Source organism: Struthio camelus, chromosome W, assembly GCF_040807025.1.
Source record: "Struthio camelus isolate bStrCam1 chromosome W, bStrCam1.hap1, whole genome shotgun sequence".
In the NCBI taxonomy this organism is placed as follows: Eukaryota; Metazoa; Chordata; class Aves; order Struthioniformes; family Struthionidae; genus Struthio; species Struthio camelus.
The window spans coordinates 13,305,749-13,328,224 of NC_090981.1; the positions used below are offsets into that span (position 1 = coordinate 13,305,749).

General features: G+C 37.7%; 1 protein-coding gene across 4 annotated transcripts in view; it reads left to right on the forward strand.

The window, feature by feature from the left end:
- The first annotated feature begins 1,701 nt into the window (after window positions 1-1,701).
- Window positions 1,702-22,476, forward strand: part of LOC138064294 (uncharacterized) — a 56,853-nt gene continuing 36,078 nt past the window's right edge. The window contains exons 1-4 of one of the 4 annotated variants that reach the window (XM_068926123.1): window positions 1,702-1,811; window positions 2,656-2,761; window positions 4,373-4,460; window positions 18,343-18,418. The gene's annotated coding sequence lies outside the window, so the exon portion shown is untranslated. Of the gene's footprint in view, window positions 1,827-2,652; window positions 2,762-4,372; window positions 4,461-18,342; window positions 18,419-22,476 lie in introns of all 4 variants that reach the window. The other 3 variants (XM_068926122.1, XM_068926124.1, XM_068926125.1) reach the window with 3 other exon arrangements.

The following is a 22,476-nucleotide window of genomic DNA, read 5'->3' on the forward strand; positions in this document are numbered from 1 at the left end:
CAGCTATATATAGTATGCTGTTAAATTTGCAAAACAAAATTTAAAGTAAGAGAGAAAATTTCCATAACTATTCTTTTACAGTCATATCTAAAGCGACAAGTAACAAAATAGTCAAAAAAATCCTCTCAAGTTAAAACTATGATTTAAGATTACAATGCCTTTGTTTTTAACTAAGCATTTACTTGAGTTTTATGACCTTGCATATAACTTGCTAGAATGAGAGTTTGAGGTGCAAAGCACAGCAAATATTTCTGGCCATGGTTTCAATAATACCAAATTCCAAACCTAGTAAGAACCACAAGGCATAAAATGAGAAAAAGTGAAAGAATAACAAAGCAATGGTAATAAGGCCACCATTGCAACAATATCCCAGAAAGCAACAGTATACAAACCAAAGCAAGAATTGGTACTTTAACCAGCCCAATTCACAACCTTTTTGTGAACCAAAACAATTATTTACATAGAGTTCTAGTTTTATAAGTGAAGTTTATCCTGGTATGACTTCCTAGAGTGGATATATCAATATGATTTAATACACTTGCCATCAATGCTAAGAACTGACATTTAAGATGCCTGGCTATATTCACCCTGTTACAACACTTGGAAAGAGTGCCATTATATATGTTGACTGTTATAAATCATGTTGATAACGGCTTACTGTCAGATCCTAGCTCACTCCAACAACTGCTCCTCTATAAAACATGCAAAACAACTATGAATACTTTATAACTACTGAGGTTTGACCACTCAGAGTGCAAAGTTTGTTTTCATCCCCAAATTAAAAAAAACCTAAGAAAACCTCAAAATTCAAGTATGCTATACAGTAAAAAAAAAAAAAAATCCTTTCTTAAATTATCAAGCTTAAATACAAAATTGTTAAGCAAAAAACACTAACAAAAATCAAAATGTTTTCTTCCAAAAAACACCAAAGCAGGATGTTTTGAGTTCACTTCAACACATTTCCACTTTTGCCAAAAAACAAATTCAAAATGAACATTTCTTATAAACAGGGCTGATTTAAAAAGAGCTTTCTCACTGAAAGCTAAGACATATACACATCCTTGTGCTTCTTATATTTAGACAGTTCAGCTTTTTCACTAGGCAAGGCCTCACAGTGCTTTGGCACAGAGATGAATATGCAAGTTACTGTCAGATAACAAGCCCCCCTAGGCCAACTGCCCCCCATAACACTGGTCTATGGGCATGCTCTTCTCCACAGGGAGTGCCTAGAAGCACACACACCCACTGTGAACTACCAAGCACCTGGTAACTTTTGGACCTGCTCTTATTCAACCATTATTTTCCACCCCAGCATACATTACAAGTAATCAACATCCAACTGTCACTCTGAAAGGATAAATGAAAGGCACTTACCTGGGGCATCATTGCACATTTTAATTTATGGCCATGTAAACCTCGGCAGAGCCTGTTCATTAAGGCATTCAGGGAGACTAGAGGTAACAGAAGACAGCCAGGCCCCTGCCCTCACAGCTAGGCCACTTCAGGGCGTATCACTTGAAGGGGAGTTTAAAGGACTCATGCAGTGCCCACATACCTCCTCAGTAGTGCTAGGTGCCACACGCTTCCCTCTGAACAAGGTGCCACAGGAGAGGGCATAGGAAACCTAGTTAAACACACAGTAGCCGCCAGGCACACCCCCAGCCCCCGGGGGCCATTTTAGGGCACTTCGTGCCAGGAGGCGCCGCTAACAGCCGGGTGGCGGTAACGCCCCGGGCCTGCGCCACTTAGATTAGGCACGAGGCGGCAGTGACGGTCGGGAGCTGGGCCGGGTAGCGGTAGCAGCCGGTGCGGTGCGGTGCGGTGCGGTGCGGTGCGGTGCGGTGCGGTGCGGTGCGGTGCGGTGCGGTGCGGTGCGGTGCGGTGCGGTGCGGTGCGGTGCGGTGCGGTGCGGTGCGCGCCCCCACTTCACCAGGCGTTGGAGGTTCGGCCTGCAAGTTTATGGGGGAGGGGGGGGAGGGTATCGCAAGAAGAGCTGCCCCGCGGGATTTTTTTCTTAAAGGAGCCGACCGTGAAGCAAAAGGAGGTGGTGTGGGCGAAGTCTTGTGAGGCGCGGCCGTTGGGCCGTTAGTGTGGGAGCAAAGCCCTCAGCCCCTGAGACGCCATGGGTGGTGGTGAGGGCAGGTGCTCCTCGGCCCAGCGCTCTCGTTTTAACTAACATTTCATGGGCAACAGGTAGAGGTGCTGCTGTGCAGGGCACTTGGAGGTGCTTAGTCTGAGGGCAGCCATGGCTCTGTGGGTGCCGGCGAGGAGAGTCCCCTGCAAAATCCAGTGTGGGATCAGGGATGATGAATGTCTGGGCTATGTGCTGCTATGCCATGGTACAGCCACAGAAATAAATATGTTTCTGTACAAAAATGCATAGAGGTGAAATCTGCTGTGCATAATGCTGTTGTGCAAATTTACAAGTGAAAAATATACCATCACAGGTGAACTTAGCCCAGCAGGGTGTAATTACTCAAGCTGGAATTTAATCAGGCTGCTTTCAACTGTTGCTACAGTTTCCATATATCTTCAAGGCTGTCAGCTCTCTTAAAAATTGTTTTAAACATACTGAAGTCTGCAGATTTTTTCTTTTCCTGAAAAGCTAAATTTTCTTGCTGAAGCTGATGACAGCACTTCTTTTATTATCAGCAGAACTGGCTGAGTTGGACTGCTTTTTTACAAACTGATCTCAACCCTTCAAATCAGCAAAAAGTCAAGCAAGTAGGACATCTCCTTTCAACAGAGATTTAAATTCAGAGTAAGTTGTGTTTTGCACATGTATTTTACTCCAGAACTGGGTGATGGCTTGCTTCTACATAGTGCCTCAAATTTGAAACTAACAAGGAAAACAGAAATAAACATTTACCATCTTACAGCTTCCTGAGCCATTTTAAAATAGAGAACACTGAACATTTTTTCCCAGTTGCTTGTACCAATTTCAGAGCACCTAACACCAACTTTCAAACTAGATAAGCCAATAACTGATTTTTGTCTCTTTCTTCCTAAATTGAATTATAAATTTACTGTGAGGTAGTCTAAACAATTTATTTTTTTGATTTTTCTGTAGGCTAAAAATATCTCTATACCAAATAGACCGTTTTTGAAATGTCAGTAATAAACACTCAGAAGCAGAACAGTAGTTACCAGCTTACGGATATGCTAGAGCTGGTGCTACTGGTTCATAATGTTCGGTGAAGCAGTATAGGCTGATAGAAAGGCATAAAGGGAGACAGCTGATAAAATATTTAGTTCTGTTAGTTCTTTCTTTCTTGTCCCTATGTCTTTAAAGTATTCTATAAAGGAATATAGTGACAAGACCTGTCATATGACACAAACCAGGTCAGTGGCAGAGCCAGGAACAGGACACAGTCTTCAGAAATCCAGGCTGCACTGAATTCCTTAATTCAATAGCAAACCCACCACTTTCAAAGGAGGAACGGTTCATGTCAGGTCTCTTAATTTTCACTGTAGCGCTCTGACCAGACAGCAGTGTTTCCTTTCACATCACTGGGGGGGTTAGTCGCTTGTGTTAGACTCCTTGCTCATGGCATAATGTGTTAGAAGGTCTAAGAATGAAGGAATCTGAGTGTAATGTGAGATAAAGTACACCCAAATTTTTTTTTTCATAAAATGCTAAACATAAAAGTGGAAACAAATTGGTACAGCTTCCACAAAAGTTAATCAATAAATAAATATGGAATGGCATGGAATTTCTCCACCCTTAAAAAATAATTCTAAACAAAAAACCCTTCTAAGTCTCAGAACTATATTCCAGATAGTGAAAGTCATGCAAATACTATATGTAGTCTCCAAAAGAAGCTAACTAAAGAAGTTATTTAATAAATTATTTTGAACATTTTAAGGCAAGTTAATTTAACAGGGAAACTGTTCCCTTATTTAAACAAGACTGTGAATTACTTAATATAATCTACAAATCTTGTTACTGTGTCATAAGTTGGTTATTGGCTAATTTTATCCTTACTGGTTTAAGTTGCTGAAAAGAGAGTAGTGTCCTGTGCAGTATTAAGAGAACCTAATATCTGCAAGAAAATTGTAATCAGCTTTAGACACAATCCTATGTCACTCTACTTGTATCATCTTGTACTCCAAGAACATAGTCAAATGAATGCCTGAAAACTGTTGAGTTTGCAGAGACTTTTTTCTCTCAAAAATAGTTAGCATGCTCCAAAAAAGATTAGCATTGTATTTGATTACGTGTTCAAACATCAAGCCCCAAAGCAAGGATGGGGTCTTGTGATAAATGCCCACTTTAATGTTAAATATTTTCCTTTTAATTTATTGGGTAATGCACCAGTGTTCTCAGTAAGGTGTCAGATTACTCACCTATTTTTATTTTTCTTGCTTCTAGACTCTAGTCTGTATTCCAGCCTGAAATACAAGACAACAGCTAGCTTTTGACAAATGCCATAAAAGCAGCCCTTGAGACCAAGCGAGAGGTAATTATTTGGCATCTTGATGTATACTAAATATCCTGTAACTGAATTTCTTCCCACTGCAGCCTTTATCTGTAGCAAAATCCATAACAAAAAAGGGATCTAAAGTTATTCTCTAAGAAGAAATTGTAATAGTAAGCAAGCAGGGAGAATAGTTGATGGAATGTGTAACTGTGGTACTCAGAGAGCAGTCTTACAATTTGTATTATAAAGAGGAAAGATGAGTAAGTTATGGTAAATTTTATAACATACGTGCAACAAGATATAGCTTTTGGGGGCAAGACTTAAGTGATAGAGGCCCAGTTTCCACAACAGTCCCATGTCTGTCCATTATCAGAAGAGCTTAACTGGATGCAGTAACACCTCATAAATTATAAACTCAATAATTAACAACCATCTTATTCTTATCAAAAAAATTCAACCCCCACCAAGACATCTAGCCAGCTTGCCTCATATGTCAGTAGCAATTTAATAGAATGTTACAGGAAAGGCCTAAGTTCCCACATCCTTATTATTTTGACAAATACATTAATGTACTTTTAATAGTGCAATATTAACTAGGTTCACTAATGAAAATGATCCATTTTTAAAGCAACTTAGATTACTTTTTTTGATGCAGAATACATCAGTTTGTGATGAATCTTTGTCATTGTTACTGATAATCTGATAATTTCAATTGCTTTCATGACATTTTGGGGAAGGATTAAGCACTAGAGAAAAAAGCCTGGACCCTTGGTGCATCTGCAATAGAATTGGGTGAAGATAGATAGCCAGATTGGCTCATCAAAGTTCTACACCCTTGTGCATATAATATTTTCAGAAACAAGGTAAGGCAGTAGAGATTCTAATATATGGGTCTATGTGCTGTTTCCTACCTGCCTGCTCTGAGAGTAATGAAGACTTCTGCAGCCAGAAGCAACGTTAAGTTGCTTCTGTAAGTTGTCTTTGCTGTTAGCCAGAATTTGGTTCTAACTGAAATAAAAGATGGATTATGTTTGATTAACCAATTCTATTAGACTAATGGGAGAGTAGCTGGCATCAAAGCACTAATACAGTTTCTGGAACAATAAACTATGTGAACATCAGGCATCACATATATTGATTGGGGGAGGTTGTTTAAAAATTGAATGTAATATAGTACCAATAAATTATATTGTTTTAAAAATATATATGCAATCATGTGCTTTACTGCATTCATTCAAAAGGAATGTGACGAGAACCATACTCTCCTAAAACCAAAGCTGCAAACAGGATGACATTTCCGATTTAAAAAACTTGGCAAAATAAACACAATGTAATTCCATCATGACCTCAGATACTTAATACACCTCAGTCCTCAGAGCATCTTAGAAAAATCAGCAAGAGTATAGGCTGTTCTTCTAAGGCAGACTTTTACACTGGATTGTACTTGAAGATAAATGTGTGTTTATACCACAAGGTGTTTATTTAACTGATATTATGTTGCATTTGATTCTTATGGAGATATGTGTTTAATAAAGACTCTTTCCTGCAGAATACAGCTGTTATTTTACTGTCACAAATATAGTGTTATGACTTCACCAATAGAATGAAATAAGAAATAGATTAAATTCTTACTTAAACACTTTAATTTTTCTAATAAGCAAACAGGGAATAAAATTCTGCCTACACTCTAAGGATCCCATTCTGCTTTTAAGTCAGTGGTAAGACCTCAGTGGATTAGCTGGAAGCAGAATTGTACTTCAAAATCCCACTGAAGTCACTAGAATGAGTCTCCATTACAGTTAGGTACATTCTTGTAATGCTGTCCTTCAAGAAGGATAGGAAAGGGAGGAAGGCACTGTTAACAGGAACAGTTGGTTAGCTTTATGCCAACAGAGAGTTTTCCTCTGCCATTACAGTTCTTCCGGCAAATTACAAGCAGCCTCTCTATCTTATGTCACTTGGAAAAAAAAAGCCCTGCAGTACCCTTATAGGACCTGGCCCATAATGATAATGTTTTCAGAGGCCAGTGAATTGATTTACTTCTGTCATGTATCTTTAAAAGTTTTTTAAAAATAAAAGTCCTTCTTTCAGGAATTATTTATAGCTCAAGTTAGAAGTGATTTGCTAGGCTGTCTAAAATATCTCTCACCATGTTTCTATAAAGATTTGTAAAAGGATTTCATTTTGAAAAACTATTGCCATTGCTGAAAAGTTCAAATATTTATCCAAACTGCATATGAAAATTTGAACTCTACTCATATTTGACTTAGTTTAGATTTCATAAGAGGAGTGTTAGACTCAGATAAAAGCCAAAATGAATAGGATAATGGGGATAAGCACTTTTTAAAGATGTGCTATATCCCTGAAAGTATTTCAGATGTTATGTTGTGGCCTTCCTGTTCACTCTGCTTCGATAGAGAGGGGAGATAAATTAACTGATGTGCATCTAAAAGGGGCAGCTTAGTTACATTTACAGCAACCTTCATGTCAGCATGTCTGAAAACAAAGCAAGTTAGTGAGCCTCAAATGCAGTGAGCATTTGCAGACCTCACTGAAACCCATAGAAAGGACAGGCGCCTAGAATTGTTGAAAATGCAAGTCAATCATTTAACTGTATACTAGAAGAAAGAAGAGGTTATTCAATTCAGTGATATTAATGGCAGCATTAAAAGTGGTACAAAGAGGAACTGAGAACTTAGTTATGTGATATGCACTAAATGAAATGAACATTTTGAAAGGCCTTTTGTCTTTCCAGGCGTTCATTTGCCACAGTATTTTACACATTCCCCATTAATAATGTTCAAGAAGCTCTCATACTTCTTTGTGGAAATCAGCATGACTGGGTGCTCTGAAGTGCCTGTATGCTAACACACGCAACATAGGGAACAAACAGGAGGAATTAGAGCCCTTGTGTGCAGTTGCAGGGCTACGATCTCATCAGGATTATGGAAACATGGCGGGATAGCTCACCCGACTGAAGTGCTTCTGTGGATGGATACAGGCTGTTTAGGAAGGAGAGGCTGGGACAGCGAGGATGGGGGTTGACCCTTTATGTGAGAGAACAGTGGGGATGCATGGGACGCTGCCTGGGGGTGGGTGAGGAGCCAGCTGAGAGCTTATGAGTTAGTATTAGAGGGCAGACCAACATGAGGACAACATTGTGGTGGATGTCTGCTACAGACCACCTGATTAGGAAGAAAAAGTAGATGAGGCCTTCTTCAGACAATTGGAAGAAGCCTCACGTTTGCAGGCCCTCGTCCTCCTCACAGGGGTCTGTAACCACCCCAATGATTTGCTGGAAGGGCAATGCAGCAGGGCTCAAGCAGACCAGGAGGTTTCTGAGTGCATTGGTGATAACCTCCTGACATGGGTGATTGAGGAGCCAACAAGCAGAGATTCCCAGCTGGGCCTCATACTTACAAACATGGAAGAACTGGTCAGGAATGTGAAAGTTGGGGGCAGCCTTGACTGCAGTGACCATGAAAGGATGGAGTTTAGGATCCTGAGAGAAGGGAACAAGGCAAATAGGATCACAGCCCTGGACTTCAGGAGAGCAGACTTTGGCCTGTTCAGGGACCTGCTTGTAAGAATCCCATGGCATACATGCTGGAGAGAAGAAGAGTCAAGGAGAGCTGGTTGATTTTCAAGGATCACCTCCTTCAAGCTCAAGAACCATTCATCCTGATGTGCAGAAAATCAAGCAAAGGCAGCAGGAGGCCTGCATGGATCAACAAGTTGCTCCTGACAAAATTCAAACATAAAAAGGAAGCATGCAAGAGGTGACCCAGGTGGAGTATACAGTCTGAACATGCAGAGAGAAGATTAGGAAAGCCAAAGTCCACCTTGAGTTGAATCTGGCGAGGAACATGGAAAGCAACTAGAAGGGCTTCTAAAGGTATATCAAGCAGTCAAATGAAGATGAAAAATGTGGGCCTGCGGCTGAATGGGGCATGGAAGAGGCCAAGGTACTCAATGCCTTCTTCATCTCTGTCTTCACTGGTAAGATTTGCCTTCAGGAATCCCAGGCCCCTGAGACCTATGGGGAAGTCCAGAGCAAGGAAGACTTACTGTTAGTTGAGGAGGATCATTAGGGAACATTTAAACAATTGGACATACAGAAGTCCATGAGACCTGATGGGATGCCCTTATGAATGCTGAGGGAGCTGGCCGATATCATTTTGAGGCCACTCTCGATTATCTTTGAAAAGTCAGGGTGATTGGTGGAGGTTCCTGAGGACTGGAAGAAAGCAAATGTCACTTCTATCTTAAAGAAGGGCAAGAAGGAGGATCCAGAGAACTACAGGCTGGTCAGCCTTACTTCCATCCATGGGAAAGTGATGGAGCAACTCCTCCTGGAAGCCATTTCCAAACATATTAATGACAAGAAGGTGATTGGGAGTAGTCAGCATGGATTTAGGAAGGGGAAATCATGCCTGACCATCCCAATAGCCTTCCACAATGAAATGACTGGCTCTGTGGATGAGGGGAGAGCAGTGAATGTTGCTTATCTTGACTTCAGCAAGGCTTTCGACTCTGTCTCCCATAACATTCTCACAGACAAACTGATGAAGTACGGACTAGATAAATGGACAGTGAGATGGATTGAAAACTGGCTGAACTGCCAGACTTAAAGGGTTGTGATCAGCAGCACAAAGTCCAGCTGTAGTCCAGTCACTAGTGGTATACACCAGGGTCAATACTGGGGCCAGTACTGGCCAGAGCATTTTCATTAATGACCTAAATGATGGGACAGAGTGCACCCTCAGCAAGTTTGCAGATGATACAAAATTGGGAGGAATGGCTAATACACCAGGAGTTATTCTGCCATTCAAGAGGAACCACAACAGGCTGGCGAAATGGGCAAACAGGAATCTCATGACTCAGTTAGAAGATCTTCAAGTCATTTTTCTCTTTCCTGTCCTCAGTAGTAAAAGTAAAAGCCTAGAAATGCTAAGCATGACTGTGAATGCTGCACAACACTTTAGTATAAAAAATAGATAACGTTTCAAGAGTTTAAATCAATATATTAGATATCCCTTGTATTGTCAACTCATTCTCTCTCAGAAACAGACTGCGCGGTCCTAAATCTTCCTAAACTCTCAGAAGCCAGGATAATATAATTCTTATTACGTGCTGCAAAATTGTCCTTTAAAGTTCATCTGTCAGATGATGTGTTATTCAACTTGAATAAACCTGAGAGACTGATTCCACAACTGTTGCAAAGTATTGATTCATTTCCCTAGAGTGTCTGGTTAAAGGGTGACTTGAGGAAAATGTAAAGTTTTGTCCTTAAATAAATATTGTATATAAATGCATCATGTCAGCAACACTCAGATTTCATGATTGCCTGGAGTGGGAACTGGATAATAAGGCTTGTCAGCTCCATTGGATTTGTAACAGATATTTGCATAGAACGGTTTTGAATGTTTCAGAAAAATACGTGAACGTTTGAAAGACTTGTGGACCAGTCTCAGTCATACACTGGGCCTGGTTAAACCAAATCAGCATAATTGCTCTTCAGAAGATCTTTTATTATGTGTTTCACATTTCATTTTGCAAATAAAAATTATTTCAGAAATGGAACAGAGCTTTCCATTAGGAATAATAGTCATAGAAATGGTTTATGGAGATTACAGCTGAATTTGGTTCCAGTAATCCCATTTTCCCTTCAGGAAAAAATACAAAAAATTTCCTTCCTCCAGCTTAAGTTCAGTTTCTTGAGTTTTGACTGACACCAAAACATGAAAGGAAATAATTAAAACACACACAAAAAGAGAGGGAAAGACACAGGTTTTTATTTACTTTTTCTTGGTAACTGATGGCCAGTTGTCCTCGAGGGATAAGAGAGTCACGATTCTAAGGCCTTCTTAACAGCAGATAAGCTGTAAATGTGATCTGGTATGGAAGGCTGGACATGCATCTTTCATATGTAAAATCACAAAACCTGGAATGCACAACCCTTGTAAACAGCCATCTGACTTAATCATCAGGTCAAACCTAGCCAAAATATCACTAATCAAATAAAACCATAAGGTTGCTTTGGAAATGCAATGCCAACTGTGATTTGCTAGGGTCCTGTGATGATCAAAAATAAAGGAAAATGTATATAGTTAAGATAAAAGATAAAAGTTAAGAAAAATAAAACTTTTTTTCTTTCTGGCTTATTTTAAGCAATTTAGCTCATTAATTGTGCTAGCCATAACCTGATGTGTTACTTTTTTTAAGGAAACGTGCAGACATACACACATACCAAAAAAAACCATGGTAGAAAGCAACTCTGAAGCTCAGTTAAAAGATTTGACTCCTGCTTAAACAAAAAAATCCAGTTCCAATACTTTGAATAGAATGCAGTGCTTTCTACAAGTTATTTCTTGTGTTTCTTCTCAGTGTTATTCATACAACACATCTAGCAAAATAGGGTAGCTTGATTAAGTGGCAATATTTGGAGGAACGTTATAGCTGTGTACAAATGTGTTAAAGAGGTAAACTAGAGCTAAACAAATAGTGACTGTCAAACAATTCATCAGTCAGGTCCCACAAAGCATGTAAGAATACTGAATGCTCATTTAGAAGGCAGGGATATTTTTGTTCTTGGGGGATTATTCCCCCAACGCTGAAATCTGCTAACCTCTTTTACTAGGAAGATCAGACTGCCATTGGTGCCAGAAACCACAAACGTCTGGGACCAGTATGTCAGAGATTATTTCTGCTGAATCAGCTCTCAATATAACAGATGTATTTATTAAACTAGTAACCCAAATACAGACACAATTTATAACACAATGTGAAATGTACTGCAAAATATATATTTGATTTAAACAAATTTTTGGTTCCCTTTCCAATGGTGACTGTTTTGTAAAAACCTGAAACTTTTTGTAACACCAGCCACAGATAGATCCATTACAATAGCAGTAAAACCACTGGTGGATTTGTTAGTCTTCCCTTATGTATAAAATTGAAGATAAAAGTAAAATTGGAAAAATACCACGATACGGTTTCTGAAGCATCAAAGGAATTATTAAGCCAGTTATATTCAAAGTTAATTTAATTTAAGAAATACATTATATTTTAAATGAAGAATTAAGTTGCCGTGCATGCCTTTTATTGGGTTAATGTCACTTACAATTGTTGTCAGGTACCTGATCACTGCAATACATAACTTCTCTGTTAGTTTTATTCAAAATAACATGTCATCTATCAGTTTGTACACATGCACATACACGCATATGCTATGTCACTGCTACCCAAACAAGCTGAAACCCATTCCTACTTTATAATCAAAGCTATTCAAATACAAGTATCAACAAATACAAGCTAATAAAATGAAATAGTAAGTCCATTGCCATAATAACTAAGCCTTACTGTCCAAATCAAACATACATAACTTCCTCAGCTGTAAACATATCCTCAATTACTTTGAATCTCACTGTTTTAATTATTTTCTAAGCTTCACCTTATGCAGTAAATTCTATGTTGATCCCAAATTTTTTTAGATATAGCATATAGAATAATTTATTTATAAACCTCAAAAAGAAAGAATATATGATTAAAAAATAATTACCCTCACTATCAAAAACGTTTATGTTTTTTCTAGCTTGAATTTACCTCTAAAGTGGGTACTAGGCTTCCTTAAAAAATTTATTGAAACCAAATAAAAAACAATTATTCACTCTTACTCTGAGATTGTATCCCATCCTTAATAAATTTTCTTCATTTTTAAATAGAACAAATTTCTCTCTTCTGTGTAATATTTGCTATCAAATTAGTTTAAAATCACTCTGGTTTTGCTAACACATTTTAAGGAACAGACCAGGGCGAAAGAAGGGAAACATTTATTGGATTTTGAAAGAATACTTTGTTTCTGAAGACGATTGTTTGCTGACTTTAAGTAAACTTGTAATCCATTTAGTTGCACTGTCACAGGGCAGCATTGAGCAGTGGAGCGACCTTAACCACAGGAAGTTCCACCTAAACCTGAGAAAAAACTTCTTCACTGTGAGGGTGACAGAGCATTGGAACAGGTTGCCCAGAGAGGTAGTGGAGTCTCCTTCCCTGGAGATATTCAAAACCCGTCTGGATGTGATCCTGGGCAATATGCTCTAGAGGTCCCTGCTTGAGCAGGGAGGTTGGACTAGATGATCTCCAGAGGTCCCTTCCAACCTAAACGATTCTGTGATTCTGTGATTCTGTGACCTTCAGCATAGTGCTCTCTCACACAAAATGCTTCATTTCTCCTTCCCTAAACAAAGAAAATTCATACTGTAAATGTGGCTAGTAAATAAAGCCAAAAGGAAAACAAAACAAAACAAAACAAAACAACAGATAAGTACAAAAATATAGAGCATTTGATTTCTTCTGCTTTCTATACAGGCCTACCAGAGTCTTCCCACAACATTCAAGTCTAGTGCCCAAGTCTTCCCACCACCAGTCTAGTGCTTACCAGCCCCTTTTCAAACCCAACTGTCCCTTCCTGATCAGCCCTAGAGCCTGAATCTCTCCATATGGGCCCTCAGTTATAAGTAAGGCATAAGTAATTGTCTCCCTAGGCCAATTATCAAATGTAGCCCATTGACTTTGACAAAATAAAAAGAACATGGAGAAAATCCAAACCTGCAGTCACAGATACAAATAGCAAAATGAATGTTCCCAAGAGCATTCTTATCACAGCCACTCACTCATACTGCATGTATAATTTGTTTCTTAAAGAATAGATTAACTTGTCACGTACCCAGCTCTGTGTGTATAGGTTGTGAGGGAATAATTCTGTTAGACAGATGTGCAGTTATCATGATTTCACTGATGTTTATCATCTAACTACTACAACTACTGGGGCCATAAAAATAAATAGATATCTTCAGCCACCAGAGAATATGAAAATAGAGGAGAGGTCTCCTAAGTCAAATTGTTAACTTGAGGTTTCACATCTTCTGTGCGATATGAATAGCATTTGTATTCATTTACATGGATGTAATGTCTTGTTAGAATACTTTAGGCAAAATACAGATTAAAAAAATCTCAATTAGGTGGCTATATTTGTATGTATATGAAGTTAATTTAGCTAGTACAAAATAGCACAATCAAGTCAGTTTCCTACAGAATCTAGGGTGTTCATTAAAAATAGAAATATGGTGTCTTAGGACAAGCTACATAGGAGAAAAAAACAAGTGCTTAAACTTTTGCTCAATTCAGATTTTCTTAGTACCATCCTTTTGCAACAAGACAGTGAACCACTTAAATTCTTTTCAGTTAAGCCTTAGCTTAAGTGATTTTCTAAAACAGAATGAGATTAGTCAGTAGTTAATGCTGGGATAAATTAGAGCCTAAATTATTACATCATCCCAGAAAGATCACAGAAGGCAGAGAGACTTCCATCTTGTTCCTAAAAAGCCATATAATCTTGATTCCTTTAAAAAAGAGGAAGACTATTATTAACTCTTATGAGGTAATAGGTCATTTTGACCATGTCATTACCCAGATTTATGTATGTATCTTTCAACTTCACTCAAAATCAAATTCTCTTCAATCACTCCAAAGGCTTGAGGACTAGTAATTGTTAGAATCCTCCATGAATTACCCCGATCATCAAAGACATGAGAGCAATTCCAAATTAACTCCCAAATACATTTATGTAAACTGTGTATCCCATCTCAGAAAGAATAATCCACTACATTCACATATAAAAAGAACCTTTAAATATGCAACAGATGTTCCATTTCTTGAAAGGCTCTTGAATTCATTGGCAGGCCTTTGACTAAACTGATGAATTAATTTGTTTGGGGCAGATTTCATAAATCTTCTAATAATTCTTACACTTATAAATCTTGACTTGATTTCTGAGATCTACAACATGTGTTTTAAATGTTTTAACCTTTACTACTTTAATCAGGTAACATTTATTTCAGGGCTGGATGATGATTGGTCATTGAAAGATATAGTTGACAAGGAAATAAATTCCAATTTGTCAATTAAACAAACCTCCATATCTGAAATAAGAAGTCAAAATCAGTTTGTATTACTGAATCCCTGAAATGCTTAGTGGTTTTGATGTCACTCTCCTTTTCAAGAATATATAGTGCTGGATTATTGGTATGCAGAAACCATAGTTACCATGCATATGTATAGCTGATTTCTTGGAGTGGCTCAAATGTAACCTTTAATGCTATACTGAGATTTATTTATATCATTTTAAGCTATTTTTCTTTAATACTCAAAGGCAAAATACTAATTTAAACAGCACTGAAATCAAGCTGAAAACAAATTTTGTCTAAGCTCTTGTTTTGGAAAGGTCTTTACTTTAACCTATGTTAATACTTCTGATGTAGTGTACCAAATTATATCAACTAATTTAAGGGTTTTTTATTGATAGATGTGTTTGATAGAGTGCAATAGTATGTGCATGTAAAACTGCATTAGAAAGATTTTTGTCATCCTTTCCTGGACAACTGGCATGCCAGCTGCCCATTCAATAAACCTTTATATGTTTTATTACTATAAAGGGACATTCAGAGAGGTCCACAAGTTTACAGTCTCTAAGCTGTAATAAGGATATATTACATTCACAATATATATTTTTTTAATTCTGATGAAAACCATTAACAGAGAAAAGAGTCATTTTCTGCCTCTTCCTTAAAGTTTGCCAGCACATGGAATAGATATTCTGTGGACTTTTAGAGACCATCAGGAAAAATACATGAACACAAATTTCCATATTAACAATGCTAACTGTTTTTTTTTTTTTACTGATCTTAACAGTAATCTAGTACATTTCCAAAAATCTCAGGCATTTCTTTGTCTTCTCAAATGCCTCAGTTATATCCCTTCCATCTCTGTAATGACATCTCTAATACATTTGTTTATTTATCAGTAGGAAAACGCTTGTGGACAAATATGTAGACATTAAAATGTAAGGGTAGTATAAAATACACTGAGTAGTGTATCTTATTAAAATTAGAAAGATATTATTCTCATATTAAATTTAGTAACATCTAAAATTATCTGGAGAGGTCACAGAATTTGTGTAAGAATTTAAATTGAACTTGTAATAGAGTGCTGGAGTCTTGAACATGGTGCTGTCGTGTAATCCTCACACTAGCTCATAAATCTAGGCTTAGCTAGGCTTAGAAGAGTCTAAAAGTAAATCAATGCTGAGTGTATGTTACTAGTCCCCATCTGTATCAATCCACAGAATTGTGTGTGTTACAGCCTAATCAAGGAAGCTGAACTCTGTTCTGTAGCAATTTATGTTTTTTTGCTCTGAAAAGTTTCCAGTTGAAATCTGCTGCACCAAGCACAATGATGGACTTGTGAGAATTGCAGGACTAGGCACTAAATTCATAGCAATCGAAGACCTGCCCATCTGAATTTGACCTTCAAAAATAAACTGAATTGTAGTTAAAATCAATCTAGATGGTTTACATTTATTTGAAAGAGGTGTGCAATTAACTTTTCTTAATCTGGGCCAGTTAAGTATATATATTTCCTATATCTCTACTGTGAAAATGCTTTTCATGAAGTGGAACTCCATTTCATGAGTGAAAAAAGTAATTGAAAAATTAAACTTTTGCTTACCATCTTGTGTTTATTAATTTTAGCACTCAAAAAACCCAAACTATTCTGGAAACAGGAGACCTAACAAAGCTTGTGTTTTTTCCTTTATACTATTCACAAGGCTCTTTCTTGCCAGTCCTTCCATAGGCCATAATAATCTCAGGTATCAGCTGACTGGCTAACTAGCAGCAGCCAAGCAAAATGTGTAATAGCTGTCTCCTATCTGCCTTTCCTTTGACAATGGCATTCATATTGGCCTCTCTACAAAGATGGTAAATTTCATTGAATTTGTAGACATGTAATTATCATAGAGACTTTTTAGGAGACAGAAAATCTGTCTTCAGAGATTTGTAAAACTTGGTAAAGTCCTGAGCAACACAATCTAACTTGAAGTTAGGCCTGTTTTCAGCAAGAAGCTGGACTATATGACCACCTAACTTCTGACCTAATCTTATCTAAGATTCAGTGATTCTGTCACCCCTTTAGCTGAAATTGACCAGAAAATTTGAAGATTATTAGAGGAGACTAGTAGATGCGATAAACACATCTTGTCATTTTGCAAAGTCAAATGGAAGATTACAATACATATGGTGCAATATAAAGGAAAAGACCTGAAGTACAAACAGAGTGCATATAACTGAATATTAATTCATTTTATGAACTACCACACAGCTCTCACTGGAACAACCAAAATTCATTGTGATCAGAGGTCCTTTAAAAGTTCTGATCTAGAGAAATCAGCCAAAATTTCCAGGCCTATATTTTGATTCATACATCACATTTGGCACTTTGGTCCACTTTGCAAATGACTAAGAGTGAATATTCCTGAGAAATGAATTGCTTTCATCTTATTCACTTGAGGGAATTTCCTGTAGGGTCAATCTAATTTACAGCATTCTCAGGGATCAGGGTTCATGCTAATGTGCTGTCCACATTGCAATAAGAACGCAAACAGATCTTATGCCTTTGAATTTCTCACCAGGAACAAACCTAGCCACTGCAGCAAATGCCTACTAGAGGAATTTTTAAATTGTTGTCAGATACTATATCTAAAATGTCAAACAAGTTGCATGTACTACAGAAACAACTATGTGATTAGCCAATTCTCTACTTTGTTGTATTACCAAATTTGGAACATACTAATGCAAAATAGTTGATGGGATAAACCTATAACTGAAAAACAAATACACCATAAACTGCATGAAGTTGTTAATTAATTTTCTTCAAATATATTATTTAATATTAACAATATCTTCTGTCATAGAATCCCTGAAGCCTAATCAATAACATATCTTAACATATACTGAGTGTAGCAAAACATTTTACAGCTAGGCAACCAAATAAAAGGAGGTTGAGTGAAAGATTTGCCCCAGAGAAAAGGGAAAACTTACAGCAACCAGGAATGAAAAATCCTTAGATCCTTAGTTTCTCATTTCTAAACTCTAGATCCTCACTCCTAAACTCAAATTCTAGGACCAACTTTTACTCATAGTTTGTTGTTCTCTGCTAAAAATTTCTGAGTTGCGCACCAAAATCAAAGGACCCCAAACAGAATTAGCTGCATAAGTACAAAAATATGTAGACATGCAAAAAAACAGCATCATTTATGTCAGAACCATTTATAAACAATTTTATATAAACACAGAAGTCATTCTTCTATGTCAGCTAAACTGGTTGTCTCCATTTCCATAAGATAACCAGAGAAGATTGTATTGCTGAGTGATTCACTCTAAACTCTTTGTTTTGGAATGGATGTGCCTCTAAAATAAGAAAATGTAGTAGTATATCAATTTGCATATCTTTTCAATGAAAATACACCATCAAAACCAACTGCTGTCATTTGACAAAGGCAGTTTCATCTGACAAAAAAAAATCTGCATGTACACTGAAAACTTTTCTCAGTATTGTAATGTAAGTAGTATGATATCTGAAACATGTATACCAACAAATTGCTGACTTGATTTATTCAGGTAAATAGGATAAGCTATTCCAAAAAAGTACTCTCTTGCCAGTGTAAGTTGTACGTATATTAGAAGAATTCAGAAGTGTAGCTATATTAAAGTAGTTGCACCAGAAAACCTGTCCTTCAGCTTGTTTACATTGACGTAGCTTTAAACTAGCTAATTTGGATATCAAGGTGCAGTTTAGCCACAGCAGAAAAGAGCTTAGCCAGAGTGGGCTTTTGTATTTTTTATATAGGTTTTGCAGCCTGCATTGTACTCTATATCTCATTGAAATTAAACTGATAATTGCATGCAAGCAAGGCAGTTTAAAGGTAGCTTGGATAATTTAGTATCTGATTGTAGCTGAAACTGTTAGGTGAGCATGCTAAAACCTATGTAGTTTATTGACATTGCTGTATATTTACTTTCAGATGCATAATAGCTGTGACCTCATAGCATGAGTGAAGACACAGGCATTTAGACAGTGTGAAAACGGTTGTCAGCATGGTAAGTTTTACAAGACTTAGTTCCTACAGAACCCCTATTTTTCCTGAGAAAAAACATTTATTCTAACTGAACAATCATAATTGGCTACCACTTTAATACCTTGCCTTAAAATTGGAGTTGACAAAGAAAAAGGCACAAGGAAGGAATTCAACCTTGGAAAATGTTCCAGTCACATCACAATCCTGTATTTTAGTAAAGACTTTTTTAGTTTAGAATGTTCCTCTGATTAATATAAAACAGTTCATTTAACTAGGATGAAGGCATAGATTCGATCTCACTTTTATTTCTTTCTTGCCTCCCCTTTTCCCTTTTTTCCTTCTGACTTCAGGAAGGAGTCCTAGGATGGCAGGGAGCTAGAATTATAGACCTAATGCATGAACTCCAGGCTTTCAAAAACAGGATACAAGAAATGCCTAAGCTGAGATCCATGTGTATAGTTGCTGACTCACAAAACTATTTATGTACATGCTTCCTATAGATGGAGCTATAATGCAGTTTGTAAAGACCTGTTTTCTTTCACAGCAAATAAAGGGATGGTACCTCCACAAATGGGCTTGTTGTTTAGAGGCTTGTGTTTCCAGTTTACTTGAGTTTCATTTGAATAAGTATTTTTCAGGAAAGATTAGTTTAAAAGGTACAGCTTCTGCTAGATCGAGTTTTATTTTATGCAGAGAAGTGGCTTTTGAGGTTGTTGAGCTGTATTTTCTTCTCATTTAATGCTAATGCATTTAACTTATTATTTCCTTCAATTATATGGCAGCTAATGCATAAGGTGAAAAAATGAAGAATATATTTGAAGAAAACTGACAAAGACACAAGCTCAGTGTCACGGCTATGTCATCTTACTATTGCTGCATGCCTGCTGCTATTTTGTCTTTTCTGTTATCTGTCTATATTATATGCTTTTTGGACCAAAACCATTTTCTCCACATGTGGAGTTACATGAATAGTATTTTAACGCCTTTGTTTTAGAAAAAGAACAAATGACTGTAATTTGATTATGCTTGGGTTCCTCCAGAAGATTAAAGAGACATATTGTGTCTTTCAGATTCCTCAGATACTGTACCCTTAAGGATTCATCCTTTCTAGTCTTCTATTGTGTCACTCACCTGACAGCAAACAAGGAACTGCCTCAGTTGGCACCATGGACAGTGGCCCCCTATGAAGTGGCTATAGTTGTAGACTGTCCATTCCTGACAAGTCTTACTCATGTGTATAACTGAGAGACTTAGGTAATTTAATTAGATTAACTGAATTAGTTGCATTGGTAGATTTTGAGGGTGAATAATTCTTCCCTCAAAACTGGACAAAAATCAATGATTTCTCTCCTGTGAAGTATCTTTAGTTTGGGGCTGTTTCAAATTGACAACTGATAGCTTAAATAGTCTGGAGTAGTATTCCCTAACACATAATGTGAGAATAATAGTAAATACTATTATGAATCTATAGTCCAAGCTTGTAGGATGATACTGGCAAACTTTGCTTTTTGTTAGTAGTCCTGTGACCTCTAAACTATACTTTCAGCTCCCTGCTATGTACCACTATTGCTACACCTAATAAATACGTACAGTTCTAACCCTAGGTGAACACAATCTAGTCATGCTCCACGTGGAATGTGAGGGCTTGCATTTTTGTTTTCCTCATGAGAAATGGAGTGGAGCTGGAAGATATTTGCTGTCCCTAAAGGACACCATAATTCAAACACAGCTTCTGGAATTTCAGCACTGCACTGTAATTAATCATTCCCACTGACCTGAAAAAAAGAAAAAAAGGTATGTGCATGTGTGTGTGTGTGGAGGGGGTCCTCAAAATATTGTTATCATGCATTTCATGTTCAGCAGTTTGACACAGCACTATAGCTGCAAACCCCTTACTGATTAGAAGGGGTTAAAGAAACCTCTACTTTGCACTGGAACTTCTTGGTCACAGTTAGCCCTAATTGGGCACACTTATGGGACTTGTACAGGGAGGCTCCCAAGACAGGGTGGAGATGAGGCATCCTTCAGACCTGAGACAGAGCACTACTTCCTAAGGCACTGTCACTTGCCAAAGCTTTCCACGTATAAAGGTAGGCTCTATATTTTTAGTGTTGGCTTCTGTGAGGTTTTATTTTGGTCTTCATTGCAAAATACAAGCAAAAAATTATTTGCCAGGAGCCCTAGGAGTCCATTGCAGGAGAGACTACTAGTTTCTCCTAAAACCTAGGACTGAGGTGAGATTCAGGAAGGGAGAGGAGATTCTTGCTGACCAAGAATCCAGGAATGGGGCCTACCCCAGAACAGTGGGGACAATCATTTCTAGCTGAATTTAGGATCCACAATGGTGGTAATGTTAGCAGTCAGGCTGTGGTCTCTGTATTGTGTTTTATGGTAAATGCTTCTGTCTTACTGTAGAAGATTATCTATTTTTGGCTGACTTGTATTCATCTGGCCCTCTCAAAACTATGGAAATGCTTCTTGTCTAGAGAGCTAAGCCCCAAAAGTGCCCTCTGTGACTAACAGTAATGGAAATGCCCTCCAAGTGGACCATGTATGAACCAGTTGGGTCCATAAGCCTATTAGTTTTGTGTTCATAGAGCTAAATAGAATAACTCTGGGAAATATTACAGAATGTGGAAATTATTCTCTACTGAAAACAAACTCTTAAAGATCTGAATCACAAGTGATCCTTGGTTGAGAGGTTCAGGTGACATTATAACTTTGTATAATGGTGACTTTGGAAAATTTCAGGCTCTGAGAAGACAAAGCATGTTTGATCTATTCCATCCCATATATCATTAGTTAAGACACTTCTTTAGTTTGGCTATATACTGAAGTTCACACTCATTGACACTGCCAGTGAAGCTTCTCTGACAGGTATTGTAGCGAGTATGAACCAAAGATAAGTTGATGGTAAAAGAAAGTCCTTTGCCTCTTGAAAGGCAACTTAAGTTGATAACTGTTTCTTATGTTGTTAACTGGTCCTTTTTAATATGAATGATACTAAAACTTTATTTTACAGACACATGCTCCTGATGTAGGACTGAGGGCATTCCTTTCTCAGAAAACAAAGACTGATGCTATCTGCCAGCTCAACTGAAAGCTACCAGAAAAAAAAGGCTTACCATGCAATTGAAAAGTTGGCTTTAGAGTTTCTTGGATTTTATTTAAGGAATAGCTTTTCTGTGTTATCAGTAATGCCTGAGTATGATGAAGGAAACACCCTGCCTCTCCTTCTCCTTGCTGCCTGAGGCACTGTTATTTATGATTTCAGAATTGTACCTTTTAAGTTCATAGGAGGGCCACACAATCTTAATCTTGTGAGGGCTGGTGAATCAGGCTCAGCAGTGAGACTGGAAGCTCTGTCTTGACATTGGAGTATGTAGTGGACAGTTCATTTCTGAATACCTGTAAGAAAGAAGTGCATTAAAAATTGTAAGCTGCTACAACAGTGGTGGCAGGTTATCCAAAGAGAGGATACTAAACTAGGAAACGTAAGAGTTGAAACAAGAGGAACAGGTTGCGTGCAGCTTCTATTTACTTTTTAATCTTCTCTTGCTTTTTGGGGGGAAAAGAAAAGGGCTACAGCCTTCACCAGGATCCTGACACTGCTGTGTGAGCCTCTTATGGGTACTACTTGTAAGGTTTATACTGGTTTAGACCTAGTTGGAAGGCTGAGTCCCATGCAGAAGTAGACTGCCACAAAACTGAAGTAGCTGCCAGAAGAGGCCTAAGGAGGAGGATGTGCTGTGCCAGATTCAGCCCCAAGATTGAATTGTTTTCCCCCATACTGGCTTCTCTAAAACTTAGCACATCTGTGGTGCCTGAAATCTACTGAAGAGTTTGTATGCTATTTTACTAGAGGAAGCTGACATGCTGTCTATTGTCATTTGTCCAACATATCATAGTTTGTCTATTACTATTTGCAATTCCAATCTCTATATTCTTTTGTCTCTCAGCTTGCACTTTGTTCCTTCCCTAAACTATTTCAGTCTAACACCTTAGCTCTATGTATACAGGTCCTAGTACAGAGGGCTTGGAGCTGCTCTGTGCTATTGAAATACAAAATTAAAATCAGCC